Raw genomic sequence first — 15,299 nt, 5'->3', positions numbered from 1 at the left:
GAAGAAGGGATCGGTTGGTAGGCCATGTTCTGAGACATCGAGGGATCACCAATTTAGTATTGGAGGTCAGCGTGGAGGGTAAAAATCGTAGAGGGAGACCAAGAGATGAATACACTAAGCAGATTCAGAAGGATGTAAGCTGCAGTAGGTACTGGGAGATGAAGAAGCTTGCACAGGATAGAGTAGCACGGAGAGCTGCATCAAACCAGTCTCAGGACTGAAGACCACAACAACAACAACAGGGGGGAGCGAAGCGTTCCTAATTACTGCAAAAAAAGCATAGGGCATTCCCGTTTTCACGAAGGGCCGCCGAGCAGACGAACAGACTGCAAGCCTATATCTTTGACGTTGGTCTGTTGTAGAATTTTGGAACATGTTTCATGCTTACGTGTTATGACATTTCTGGATACCGAATATAGATTCTGTGTTCCTTGATTTTCGTATTCCACACAGACCCACAGTGTAGCCCAATGAACAAAATATTAGGGTACGGAATATCAGACCAGCTGTTTGATGGGTTGAAAAGTTTCTAGCAAACGGGGCACAGCTTGTCATTCTAAACGAAGAGAAGTCTTCTGACAAAGTAAATATCCTCCAAGAGAGTGTTATACGACCATTCTTTTCACTATAGATAGTAGGAAACGTCGGAAGTCTTGTGAGGCTTTTCGCAGATGATGCTGTTGTATACAGAGAAGTCGCGACTCTGTAAAATTATAGGGAAACGTAGGAAGACCTGCAGAGGATGGATGTTAGGTCTACCGAGTGACAATTGACCCTCAACATAAGCAAAAGTAACGTACTGCGAACACATAGGCAGAAAGACCCATTATTGTATGACTGCGCTGCAGTTACTCTCGTAAAACATCTGCGAGTATGAGTACGGATCGATCTGAAATGTAACAACTGCATAAAATTAATGATAAGTAAGGCAGGTGCCAAACTGAAAATTATTGGAAGAATCCTCAGGAAATGTAGTCCTTCAACAAACGAAGTAGCCTACAAAACACTTCTTCTACCAGTACTTAAATTTTGCTCCATATCAGATAGGGATGGTAGAGGAAATAGAGAAGATCCAAAGAGGAGCAGCTCTTTTGGTTACAGGTTCATTCAGTAAGCACGAAAGCGTCACGGAGGTGCTCAGTCAGCTCTTGTGGCAGACCCTGCAAGAAAGGCGTACTGCATCACTGTGTGACTTGCTGTTAAAGTCCCGAGTTTAGTTTCCTAGAAGAGCCAACATTGTGCTTTGTCCTAGGTATATCTCCCGATATGACCGCGAAAATAAAATCAGGAGCATTAGAGTCTCCATGGAAGCTTACCAAAAATCGTTCTTCCCGCAGCACGTGAGCGTCTGGAACAGGAAAGCGCTTGGGGGTCGGGGGGCATCACAATAGTACCTCAAGCACCCTCTGCCATAAACAGTTAAGTGTACTGCGGAGTGTAAAAGTAGTTGTAGATATAGAAGGCTATCGCGCTTACTAAACTATCGATGACGAAACGCTCCGTTCTTTGTCGAATCTTCTCCATCTCTTCTATTATTCCGATCTGATACGTGCTCCACGGTAGTAATTAATACACAAGAATCAGTCGAACGAGTGTTTTGTAAGCCACTTTCCTGGGTGACGATATTAGTTTATGCTTTTGCTAATAAATCTCAGGGTGGCATCACACGTCGCTCAGCCAGTTTCAAGTGGTCCTTCCACTCTAGATCGTTCTGTACAGTTACATCTAGATATTTTATGGTCTCACTCTTTCCAGTTCCAATAGCATCACTGAAGAATATTGGATCTCTATTTCTATTTAGTTGCAATACGTTTTATTTTGAACGTCAACTGCCACTCGCCACCCCAGTCATCACCCATCTACATGTCCTACTGCAGTCCACTAGTGCTCTTTCGTTTCAACCTTCAACAGCCTCCTCCACGATCAGCCACATACGGCTTCTCACGCTATCTCTAAAGTATTTATGTGATATAAAAGGGAAAGTCTGACATCAGCTACACTTACGCATTAAAATGAATCCAAAGGCGACAACTGAAAATACGTACCAGACCGGGACTCGAAACCAGATTTCCCGCTTACCAAGAACAGTCGCATTAACCACTTCGGCTACCGAGTACGCTTACCCTCCAAATTCTCATACGCTGACACTACATATATAGCGTCACCTGTCTGTCTTCCTCATTGCTCCCAGCCTTACCTCATAGAAAAGTTTGAATGGAGAGTACATCTGCACTGAAAGTCTCATAATTTGCTGCCAAGGCGCATATATATTTATATGTGTGGTGCCTTTTCTTGTGTTCATATCAGAACTGACAGATGATACAGAAAACGTATCCTTAGCAGCCTACATAGCCATTGTTCTAGGGCTGTTCAAATGGCATATTGTTCATAGCTCTCACATTGACACAGTGTTCTTAGCTTCGTAATGGCACATTCAATGTAGCTGTTCGGATGCCACAGTGTTCTTCAATGCAGAATGGCGAATTACTGTTAGCTGTCCGAATGGCACATGTTCTTAGTTGTCCCAAAGGCACATTCTTCTTAGCTGTCCCAATAGCAAAATCGTTCTTAGCTGTCCCATTGTCACTTTTTTCTTAGCTGTTCCATTGAACATCATTCATAGTTGTCCAAATGGCATGTAGTTCTTAGCTGCACCAGTCGCACATTGTTCTTAGCTGGCCAAAAGCACATTTTTCTTAGCAGTCTCAATGGAAAATTGTTCTTAATTGCCCCAATGACACATGTTCTTAGCTGTCCCAACAAGATGTTAATTTAGCTGCCACAATGGCATGGTGTGCTTAGTTGTCCCAATGACATATTGTTCTTAGCTGTCCCAATGGCACATTGTTCTCAGTTGTCCCAATGCCATGTTGTTCTTAGCTGTCACAGTGCCATGTTGTTCTTAGTTGTCCCATTGGCACATTGTTCTTAGCTCTCCCAATGGCATGTTGTTCTTAGTTGCTCCAGTGCTACATTATTTTAGCTGTCCCAAAGGCATGTTGCTCTTAGTCATCCCATTGTCACATTGTTCATAGCTGTCCCAATGGCATGTTGTTCATAGTTGTTACATTAGCTCATAGTTCTTGTCAGATGACATGTTGTTCTTAGTTGTCCCATTGGCACATTGTTCTTAACTGTCCCAAAGGAATGTTGTTCTTAGTTGTCCTATTGGCACATTATTCTTAGCTGTCCCAATAGCATGTTGCTCTTAGTTGTGGCATTTGCATGTTTTTCTTAGTTGTCCCATTGGCAACTAGTGCTTAGCTGTCTCAAAGGGACGTGGTTCTTACTTGTCAAAAAGGCACATTGTTCTTAGCTGTCCCAATGGAACGTTGTTCTTAGGTGTCCCAATAAAGCACATTGTTCTTAGTTGCCCCATTAGGACATCGTTTTATCCCAAAGGCACATTGTGCTTAGCTGTCCCAATGTCACATTGTTCTTAGCTGTCCCAATGGCATGTTGTTCTTAGGTGTCCCAATGGCATATTGTTCTTAGCTGTCCCAGTGGCATGCTGTTCTTAGTTGCCCCATTTTCGCATTGTTCTTAGATGTCCCAATGGAATGTTGTTCTTAGCTGTCCCAATGGCACATTGCTCTTAGTTGTCCCAATGGTGCACTGTTCTTAGTGGTTCCAATGGTACTTTGTTCTTAGCTGTCCCAATGGCATGTTGTTCGTGGTTGTTCCATTTGCACATTGTTCTTAGCTATCTCAATGACACATTGTTCTTAGCCATTCCATTGGAATGCTGTTTGTAGCTGCCCCACGACACATAGTTCCTAGGTAACTTATTGGCATATTGTTTCTAGCTGTCCCAGTGGAACATTTTTGTTAAACGTCCCAATGGCACTTAGTGCTGTCACATTGGCACATTGTTCTTAGCTGTACCAGTGGCATGTAGACCTTAACTGACACTTCGACATGTTGTTCTCAGTTTCCCAAATGGTACTTTGCTCTTAGTTGTCCCATTACCACATTTTTCTTAGCTGTCCCAATGGCGATTTCTTCTTAGCTGTTACAGTTTCTTGTGGTCATTGCTGTCCCAATGGGAACTTGTTCTAAAGTGTCCCAATGTCACAAGTACTTAGCTGTAACAGTGGCACGTTCCTCTTAACTGTCCCAATGGCATTTTGTTCTCAGCTGTCATTTCCTCTTCTGTTCTTTCCACATTCGTTCATCTTTTCATTGTCTCTCGTTTCCTTTCTTGAAACTCTTTCTTTTTTTTCCCTCAGAATTATGAATGCAACAATTCTCTTGTGAAACTATACCTTTACATTCTGTATGTAAATATTTTTTTTTAAATTTGTCAGATCTATCCCGGTGCTGATATCTTGTCCTGGAGATAAATGAAGATGTGTGTGATGTTTTTACATTGGCTGACAGAAAAGTCAAGCAGCAAGAAGTGGAGGAACACACGAAATTAAACTTTACGGGTTGAGAGGGTATCGGATGATACTGCAAAGATAGCAAAATCGAGTTAAATTTACGAATTATTTGGCAGTTTGAGCCTGCTTATCAGCATGACGTTGCACCGTGTCTGGCCTGGGTGTATGTTCTGATTTGGTTGGTAAGGGTATCACAAGGCCATTGTATGCTCTGCTGAGATAAGCTGACCCACTAATTGGTGTATGACATTCTGCTTGCTGGCGTTGGGATGGAGGTAACGTTCGAGTTAATTCCAACTAGTTCTATCGGGGTCTGGTCTGGGAATCTTGCTGGTCACAGGGGTACCTTAACATCAGGCAGACAGTTCGTAGAGACACATTGTGTGTGTGAACGAGCGGTATACTGCTGAAAAATGGCACGGTGATATTGTCTCAGGAAAGACAAAACACGAGGGCACAGGACGCACGTGGCATAGCGGTGTGCCGCCAGCGTTTCCTAAATCACTCCTGAGGTGCAAACAACGAGAGAAGACGGGTGAAACAGTCTGAAGACTCCTCAGGTCGTCACCATAACTGCCGACGATGGTCTCCCGGATCAGTGTAGGACCGAAGTTCACTGCTGAGCACAATGCGACGTCATTCGTTAGCAGTCCATGCCTACCCGTTACAGTGCCACTCGAAACGCAACTGTTTGTGATCTGGTGTTAATCCCAGCCTACGCATGGGGCGGTAATTCCCTAGACTGGCTGCTGCGAGTCCTCAACCAGTGTTACAGAATGACACAGAAAGCTGCAGGAAATTCGAGTTGGTATGCACGTAAGTGACGGGTAGCGATGTGCTTAGTGCACAATACTGTGGTCCTCCCTTGTGGCGCTCAGACGTGGTCGACCAGAAACTTCACGACGTGTCTACTCATCCTCACATACCCACGCAGTCCAACATGGAACCAGTGTCACATCCGAATGCACTAAAAATATGGATATTGCTCGATTCTACCTATCGGCCGAGTGGATTCCAACAATGACGCCCCTTCCAAACTGTCAGGTGCTGATGAACCTGTCTCAGACAAGCACGCAACATCTCTGCGCCCTTCAGAGTGACCACTCAACATGTGGCTCTGCTCGCGACCCTTATATAAACTGCAAGGCCTGGTAAGAACACTAAATACGAACAACACTAACGCACTCTCGCGACCGTTTTACGCTTCACAGCGAATTGCAGTTCTAATGATTCACTTATTATGAGAACATGTGTGTACACATATCGATGTATGTGACCGAAGTTCCATCGACATCCAACCATGTCTTCTGGGTGCTTCACTTTTTTCTCAGGCAGTGTGCTACAAATTGGAATTTAGCTACCAAATGATTATAATTAAAATGCAGCTGCTCTGAGAGTGCCAGTGCGGGCCGTAATTATCGTATGGCAGAGAAATGCGGTAGGTATTCTAATGGGCTAAGGTGGAAGGTATTTGTGATGGAGAACAACTGGGCCCAACTTTGCACACCAGCTGCAAATATGCTGCTGTAAATGCGAGAAGAACGCATAGAAATGTTTCCATATATAATGAATTAGGAATGGGTCGCGAGCAGAAAAGGCCAAAGAAGTGAGACAGGGACAATGCTGATTTCATTATTAATCGATACTTACGCAATTATTTCAATATGAGCACCGGAGGCATCGAAGAGATACTGAATAGCGCCAGATTTTAACCTGGTGGCCAAAACTGGAACAATTTTTTTTTTTTTTACGAAATGATAATTAAATCGACACCCTGGCTGCAATACATCTAAAAAAAGGTGCAGCTCTAACACCCACTATTACAGGAATTTTCCCATGAGTGATCTCACCACCCCCACCTATGCTGTCACATATAAGCTTTGCCAGGCTCCCCTTCCCATACCTTTTGAGGTGCAGGCCATGTCTAGTGAAAGCCGTCCTGCTGATAGACTCCACCGACACCACTGAAATGTGACCCATGCCTTCTGTCATCAGCTCACCCCCAAGTCTCATATTATTACGCTTGACGGCTGTATTAAGATGAGGCCGATCGTGACGCTGAAACAGTTCCACGAAATGCACATTCGTGTTGCCAGTCTGAGTGGCTATCTTTTCCAGGTCACCACCTATGTCATACTCCCCATCCCTATCAATACTATTACCAGCCCCACCCACAATCACTACCTGATCCTCTTTAGTAAAATCCCTACACAGCCCCCCTATGTTAACAGTCACCTGAGCGAATCCTGCATTAGGCTTAACAATGCTGGTGACCTGACACTCACTCCCCAACATTTCCTGCAACTGCTGGCCTACACAATCTTCAAAATGTGTATGAATTCCTAAGGGACCAGACTGCCAAGGTCATCGGTCCCTAGTCTTACACACTACTGAAACTAACTTAGGCTCACTTATGCTAAGAACAACACACACACACACACACACATGCCTGAGGGATGATTCGAACCTCCGATGGGGGGAACCGCACGAACCGTGACGCCTTCTGCAATCTCTCGGACAGTGAGCCTTTGATTGGCACAATTTCGTTAACGTTTCTGACAAGAGCGTCGACGAAGGGCGTCCTGAACGAGGGTCATCTTTAACTTCCGTCCGGCCACTTTTAAACCATGTGAACCATTCGTAACTCCGAGTACAGCTTAAGCATTCATCACCGCAGGCTTCCTGCATCATTTGGTGTGTCTCTGTAAAGGTTTTTTTTTTTATTTTGACGCGAAATTTTACGCAGACACGTTGCACCTCAAACTCTGCCATCTCGAAATTCGTAAACTGTGCGTCACAACGTTATACGCAATACGGCATTGAACAATAACTAACAGATTAGTACAATGAAACTTCTGGCAAGCGTGTGCAGGGATGCCAATCTTATTTCGCTCCAACACATCATTGGCGTGAAATTACGAATGTCCCGGAATTTTTTGAACAGACCTCGTATTCGTCGCTGTTCGCGTTATAGCCTGGATACTAGACAGACAGTGCGCAATTGGGCTCTTTGGGTAACGTTGTACCTCTTTTTGTCTCGTACTTCACGTGAGTGATGGCACAGTTTTGAGTATTAAAGGAAATACGTAGAAGTAGAAAGTGCTGGAGTAAAATAGGTTGTTGTACACTTCTCTTCACTAAGCGGCCAAATTTTGTTGTCCAAAATCAAATTCATTAGGCATACATGATCATTATCACGTTATCGCATTAACCGGTTAGAAAGGGGGAAGATTACACGTGTATGCGGTGTTCTTCTCTGACAGGGTTTGGATTCGGCTCCACGTGTAGAGAACCTGACTGCGCGTTCCGCAGATCAGATGCCGACGTGGGAGAACTAGGTGATGGTGGGGTGAGTGGGGGGGGGGGGGGGGGAGCGCCCCGATCGGTGAAGCGGTGGCAGCGGGTCAGGCATCGATCGCCCCCCCCCCCCACCCCCCGGGTGGCCGCGGCTACAGCGACCGATGGCCTTCTTCCGGCTGCACTCGGCGGCAACTGTGTCGGCGACGAAGCTGGAGCTGGAACTGGAGCTACGACATCCGCAGGGGGTGGGGGCGGAGCGAGGGCCCCTCTAGTAGGTCGACGGAAACATTACACCACACTCGTCAGGAGAAAGACTGCAGCGCAGGTTCCGCCAGCGCGCTCCAGTACACAGGAAATGCACGGTTAACCTCAATTTTAAAGACGTCGAAACAAGGACTACGACGGATGTCAGAATTTCAAATTTAATTGAGATGACGTATGTCTATCTAACCAGCGCCGATTTGGCGATTCTTATGTGAAAACAATTATACAATACATCGGGAGGCTATAATTAAAGTGCAGCTACTCACTGAGGTCCAGTGTGGGCGGTAATCAGCGAAACTTCGATAATATGGTAATGCGTTAATACGTACATCTACATCTATATCTAGGTGATCACTTTGCTATTCACAATAAAGTGCCTGGCAGAGGATTCGATGTACCACCTTCAAGCTGTCTCTCTACCGTTCCACTCACGAACGGCGAGCGAGAAAAACAAGTCATATTTTTCTGTGCGAGCCCTGATTTCTCTGTGTGTGTCAACAGAATGTTTTCGCAATCGGAGGAGAAAACTAGTAATTGAAATTCCATGTTTTAACGATTGCCACTCCAGTTCACGTATCATGTTTGTGGCACTGTCTCCCCTATTTCGCGATAATACAGACGAGCTGCCCTTCTTTGTACTTTTTCGATGTCATCTCTCAGTCCTACCTTATGCGGATCCCACACCACACAGCAGTACTCTGGAATAGGGCGGACAATTGTAGTATAAACTGCCTCTTCAGTAGATCTGTTGTACCTTTTAAGTGTTCTGCCAATGAATCGCAGTCTTTGGTTGGCTCTACCCACAACATTATCTATATGATCGTTCCAGTTTAGGGTATTTGTAATTGTAATCCTTAAGTATTTAGTTGAATTTACAGCCTTCAGATTTGTGTGACTTATTGCGTAATCGAAATTTAGTGGATCTTTTTTAGTACTCATGTGAATAACTTCACACTTTTCCTTATTCAGGGTCAATTGCCACTTTTAACACCTTACGGATATCTTATCTAAATCATTTTGCAAGTCGTTTTGATCATCTGATGACTTTACAAAACGGTAAATGACAGCATCATCTGCAAATAATCTCTGACGGTTACTGAGATCGTCTGATATGTCGTTAATATAGATCAGGAACAATAGAGGCCTATAACACTGCCATGGAGAACGCCAGATATTACTTCTGTTTTACTCAATGACTTTCCGTCTATTACCACGAACTGTGACCTTTCTGACAGGAAATCACAAATCCAGTCGCACAACTGAGGCGATACTCCATAGGCATGCAGTTTGGTTAGAAGACGCTTGTGAGGAACCGAGTCGAAAGCCTTCTGGAAATCTAAAAATATGGAGTCAATTTGACATCCCCTGTCAATAGCACTCAGCACTAATTACTCCATGAGTATTAAGAGCTAGTTGTGTTTCACAAGAATGATATTTTCTAAATCCGTGATGACTATGTGTCAATAAATCGTTCTCTTCGAGGTACTTCATAATGTTCGAATACAGCACATGTTCCAAAAGCCTACTGCAAATCGACGTTAGTGATATGGGCCTGTAATTCAACGAATTACTCCTACTTCCCTTTTTGGGTATCGGTGTGACTTGAACAATTTTCCAGTCTTTAGGTACGGATCTTGCTGTGAGCAAGCGGTTGTATATAACTGCTAAATATGGAACTATCGTATCCGCGTACTCTGAGAGGAACCTGATTGGTGTACAATCTGGTCCGGAAGCCTTGCCTTTATTAAGTTATTTAATCTGCCTTGCGACACCGAGGATATCTACTTCTCTGTTTCTCATCTTGGCAGTTGTTTTGAATTGGAATTCAGGAATATTTACTTCGTCTTCTTTGGTGATGGAGTTTCGGAAAACCGAGTTTAATAACTCTGCTTTAGTGGCAGTGCCTTCACCGTTATCGCGCAGTGAAGTTATGGATTGCTTCTTGCCACTGGCGTGCTTTATGTAAGACCAGAATCTTTTTGAGTTTTCTGCCAGATTTCGTGACAGAGTTTCGTTTGGGGAAATTATTAAAAGCATCTCGCATTGAAGAACGCGCTACATTTCCAACCTTTGCAAAACCTTGCCAGTCTTGGGAATTTAGCGTTCGTAAAAAAGAAAGAACAGATACCATTGATGACCGTGCAGCTACTCTAGAATGAAATGATAATTAAATCGCCACCCTAGCTGCAAACAGGCGTTGACATACATCATTGGGGACATGTTGAAAATGTGTGCGCCGACCGGGACTCGAACCCGGCATCTCATGCTTACATGGCTGACGCTCTATCCATCTCAGTCACCGAGAGCACAGGGGACAGTGCGCCTGCAGGGACCTGTCTCTCGCACGCTCCCCGTGAGACTCACATTCCCAACATATCCAGACCACTATATTCGTAGTGCACCTAATAGAAGTTTGCCGATCACACTCATTACTCGTGGCAGATTAATCTACCAAGTCCCGTACGGGTTGGGGCATAGCGTGTTGGTATCTGTTCTTTCGGGAACAGATACTACTTTCATATATAGTTAAAATATGGCTACCTGGCCACGCTATGCCCCAACTCGTACCGGATTTGGTAGATTAATTTGCCACGAGTAATGAGTGTGACGGGCAAACATCTATCAGGCGCACTACGAATGTAGTGGTGTGGACATGTTGGGAATGTGGGTCTCACGGGGAGCGTGCAAGGGATAAGTCCCTGCAGGTGCACTATCGTCTGTTCCGTCGGTGGCTCAGATGGATAGAGCGTCTGCCATGAAAGGAGGAGATTCTGGGTTCGAGTTCCGGTCGGGACACACATTTCAACATGTCCCCAATGATGTATTTTTATGTGGTGACTTCAATATTAATTGTATAAGTGATTGTGCAAGGAAAAGGATGCTGGTAGACCTCCTTAATTCATATAATCTTATGAAAGCCGTATTCTTTCCAACGAGAGTGCAAGGGAACAGTAGAACAACCATAGATAATATTTTTGTTCATTCGTCATTACTAGAAGGGCATTCTGTTAGCAAAAAGGTGAATGGCCTTTCAGATCATGATGCACAAATTTTAACTCTAAAAGATTTTTGTGCTGCAACACGTGTTAAATATAGTCATCAGCTGTTTAGGAAAGCTGATCCAGTTGCTGTAGAGACCTTTGTAAACCTTATCAAGGAGCAAGAGTGGCAAGATGTTTATAGTGCTGATACAGTGGACGATAAATATAATGCTTTCCTCAAGACTTTTCTCGTGCTCTTTGAAAGTTGCTTTCCGTTAGAACGTTCAAAACAGGGTACTAGCACAAACAGGCAGCCTGGGTGGCTGACTAGAGGGATAAGAATATCTTGTAGAACAAAGTGGCAATTATATCAAAACGTTAGAAACAGTCAAAATCTAAATGCAGCAGCCCATTACAAACAGTATTGTAAGGTGCTTAAAAATGTTATTAGGAAGGCAAAAAGTATGTGGTATGCAGATAGAATAGCTAAGTCTCAGGATAAAATTAAAACCATATGGTCAGTCGTAAAGGAAGTGGCTGGTCTGCAGAGACAGGTCGAGGATATAGAATCAGTGCGTAGTGGTAATGTCCGTATTACTGACAAGTCGCATAAATGCACAGTATTTAATAATCACTTTCTGAATATAGCAGGTGAACTAAACAGAAACCTAGTCCCAACAGGGAATCATATAGCGCTCTTAGAAAAAAGTATTCCGAGACTGTTACCTGAAATGCTCCTCCATGATACTGACAAGAGGGAGATTGAGTTAATAATTAAATAATTAAAGACCAAGAACTCTCATGGATATGACGGGGTATCTAGCAGAATACTGAAGTACTGTTCTATGTATTTTAGCCCAGTACTTAGCCATATCTGTAACTTTTCCTTTAGGAGTGGTCGTCTTCCTGACCGATTAAAAGTACTCGGTAGTGAAGCCACTTTATAAATAGGCAGATAGGGATAATGTTGACAATTTTAAACCTATTTCTATGCCAATGGTGTTTGCTAAAGTTATCGAGAAGGTTGTATATACAAGGTTACTGGAGCATTTAAATTCACATAATTTGCTGTCAAATGTACAGTTTGGTTTTAGAAATGGTTTAACAACTGAAAATGCTATATTATCTTTTCTCTGTGAGGTTTTGGACGGATTAAATAAATGGTCGCGAACGCTAGGTGTTTTCTTTGATTTAACGAAGGCTTTTGACTGTGTTGACCACAAAATATTACTGCAGAAGTTGGACCATTATGGAGTAAGGGGAGTAGCTTACAATTGGTTCGCCTCTTACTTTAAGAACAGAAAGCAGAAGGTAATTCTCCGCAATATTGAGAGTGGTAGTAATGTTCAGTCCCAATGGGGCACTGTTAAGTGGGGTGTTCCCCAAGAGTCGATGCTGGGGCCACTGCTGTTTCTTATTTATATAAATGATATGCCTTCTAGTATTATAGGTGATTCAAAAATATTTCTATTTGCTGATGACACCAGCTTGGTTGTGAAGGATCTTGTGTGTAATATTGAAACAGTATTAAATAATGTAGCTCATGAAATAAGTTCGTTGCTTGTGGAAAATAATTTGATGCTAAATCACAGTAAGACTCAGTTTTTACAGTTTCTAACTCACAATTCAACAAGAACCGATATTTTGATCAGGCAGAATGGGCATATTATAAGCGAGAGGGAACAGTTCAAATTCCTAGGCGTTCGGATAGATAGTACGCTGTTGTGGAAAGCCCATGTTCAGGATCCTGTTCAGAAACTAAATGCTGCTTTATTTACCATTAGAACAGTATCTGAAATAAGTGACAGCTCAACACGAAAAGTCTACTTCGCACATTTTCATACGCTTATGTCGTATGGTATTATTTCTTGGGGTAATTCTTCTGATTCGAAAAGGGTATTTTTGGCTCAAAAACGGGCTGTTCGAGCAACATGTGGTGTAAGTTCGAGAACCTCTTGTCGACCCCTATTCAATAGTCTGGGAATTCTGACATTGCCCTCGCAGTATATATTTTCTTTAATGTCGTTTGTTGTTAGCAATATTAGCTTATTCCCAAGAGTTAGCAGCTTTCACTCAGTTAATACTAGGCAGAAATCAAATCTGCGTATGGAATGCACTTCCTTGACTCTTGTGCAGAAAGGAGTGCAGTATTCTGCTGCATCCATTTCCAATAAGCTACCACAAGAACTCAAAAATCTTAGCAGTAGTCCAAACACTTTGAAGTCTAAACTGAAGAGTTTCCTCATGGCTCACTCCTTCTATTCTGTCGAGGAGCTCCTGGAAGAGCTGAAAAATGAAGCAAATTCCAATGTTACATTGTTGATTTTCTTTTTTTAAACTTACGACTTGTCGCCTGAATATGTTTTTTATATTTCATTTTATCTGTTTTACTATCGTGTTATAATTTCATGTATTGACTCGTTCCATGACCATGGAGACTTCTCCTTAATTTGGTCCCACGGAACTAAAAAAAATAAAAAAAATATAGCAATTGGATCATGTCATGAAATCCCGACACAGTATCTTGGAACGCATCGTGTTGCCGTCTAGTTCGTCCCACGGCTCATGAGTCAAGACCAGTGAGACCTTCGTCTTGCAATCTGGATCGCACAAATGAGAACGAGATATTCCTTAAGACAATCATAACTGGTGGTGAGACGTGGGTCTACGGTTATGATGTTGAGACCAACGATCAATCTTCACAGTGTGCCGGGAAAGGTTCTCCAAGACCAAAAAGAGCTCGTCAGGTCAGGTCAAATGTCAAAACCATACTGATAGTTTTCTATGATGTTTAAGGATTAATCCATCATAAATTTGTACCACAGGGACAAACTGTTAATCGATGGAACTATAGGAGCGTGTTGCGACGTCTGCGAGAAAATGCAAGAAGGAAATGGCCGGAAATGTGGCGAGACAATTCATGGCTACTGCATCACGATAACGTACCCGCACATTCATCCCTGTTGTTGCGTGACTATTGCACAAAAATCTAAATCACTGTGCTGCCTTATCCTGCATCCTCTCCAGATCTGGCCCCTGCGGACTTTTATTTCCAAAGTTGAAAACCCCGTTAAAAGGACGAAGATTTGCAACGATAGACGAGATAAAAGTAAATTCGCAGATAGCGCTTCGCAAGAGGTGTTCGAAGACTGCTTCCGTAAGTGGAAACTGCGTTGGGAGCGGTATATCAATTGTGGAAGAGAATATTTCGAAGGACACCATGCACAATGAGTAAAAGGTAAGCGTAGAAAAATTTTGTGAACAAAGTTCTGGAATTTTTTGAACAGTGCTCATACGTAACTGCTGAGCGTACATTTTCCAACAGAAGGTTGACATACGTTTCTCAGAACACAGCACGTTACGAAATAATAATGAACAAAGTAACCAACCGTCTTATATCGTTAACACTCAGACATGTTAACAATCCCGTCAGAGGAACATCCGCAACTGAGCATTACTCTAGAGGTTGAAAATACCGGTACAGTTGTAAGGTTCTTTCATTTATAACATGACCGGTTTCTTATACGCCCATCTTCAGGTGTTATTCCGGAAACAGCAAGAGGCGGGATATAATAATAGTTTTTATACGCAGCAATACACATAAAAAAATAAAAAAGGTCTACAAAAGATCTTCTCAACTAGCGGTCGGGCTAGGTGCTGTAAAACCTAAGTCAATGGCAAAGTGACACCAGACGGTACGATGGACTATTGCCTGCGTAAAGAAATATGAAATGAATACCAGGACACTTACAGTTCGTCTTGTGACCCCGAGCGCCTCGGTGGTCTAGTACAGGACGCAATGTGTGGTGTTGCCAGCGAGCGCAGAACACGGAGTAGCGTACGCGAAGGGGGAAACAAACTGGTAAACCAGAGTGGCGAAAGTACTGCCATGTATTGACAGGAAGAAGAACGAGGGGCCGCTAGCAGGGTCGTTCACAGTTTTAATACTGATTTACAGGGTGTTTCAAAAATGACCGGTATATTTGAAACGGCAATAAAAACTAAACGAGCAGCGATAGAAATACACCTTTTGTTGCAATATGCTTGGGACAACAGTACATTTTCAGGCGGACAAACTTTCGAAATTACAGTAGTTACAATTTTCAACAACAGATGGCGCTGCAAGTGATGTGAAAGATATAGAAGACAACGCAGTCTGTGGGTGCGCCATTCTGTACGTCGTCTTTCTGCTGTAAGCGTGTGCTGTTCACAACGTGCAAGTGTGATGTAGACAACATGGTTTATTCCTTAGAACAGAGGATTTTTCTGGTGTTGGAATTCCACCGCCTAGAACACAGTGTTGTTGCAACAAGACGAAGTTTTCAACGGAGGTTTAATGTAACCAAAGGACCGAAAAGCGATACAATAAAGG

Source organism: Schistocerca cancellata, chromosome 8, assembly GCF_023864275.1.
Source record: "Schistocerca cancellata isolate TAMUIC-IGC-003103 chromosome 8, iqSchCanc2.1, whole genome shotgun sequence".
NCBI lineage: Eukaryota > Metazoa > Arthropoda > Insecta > Orthoptera > Acrididae > Schistocerca > Schistocerca cancellata.
The sequence above is the reverse complement of the archived record's forward strand: the minus strand, read 5'-3'. Positions refer to the sequence as shown.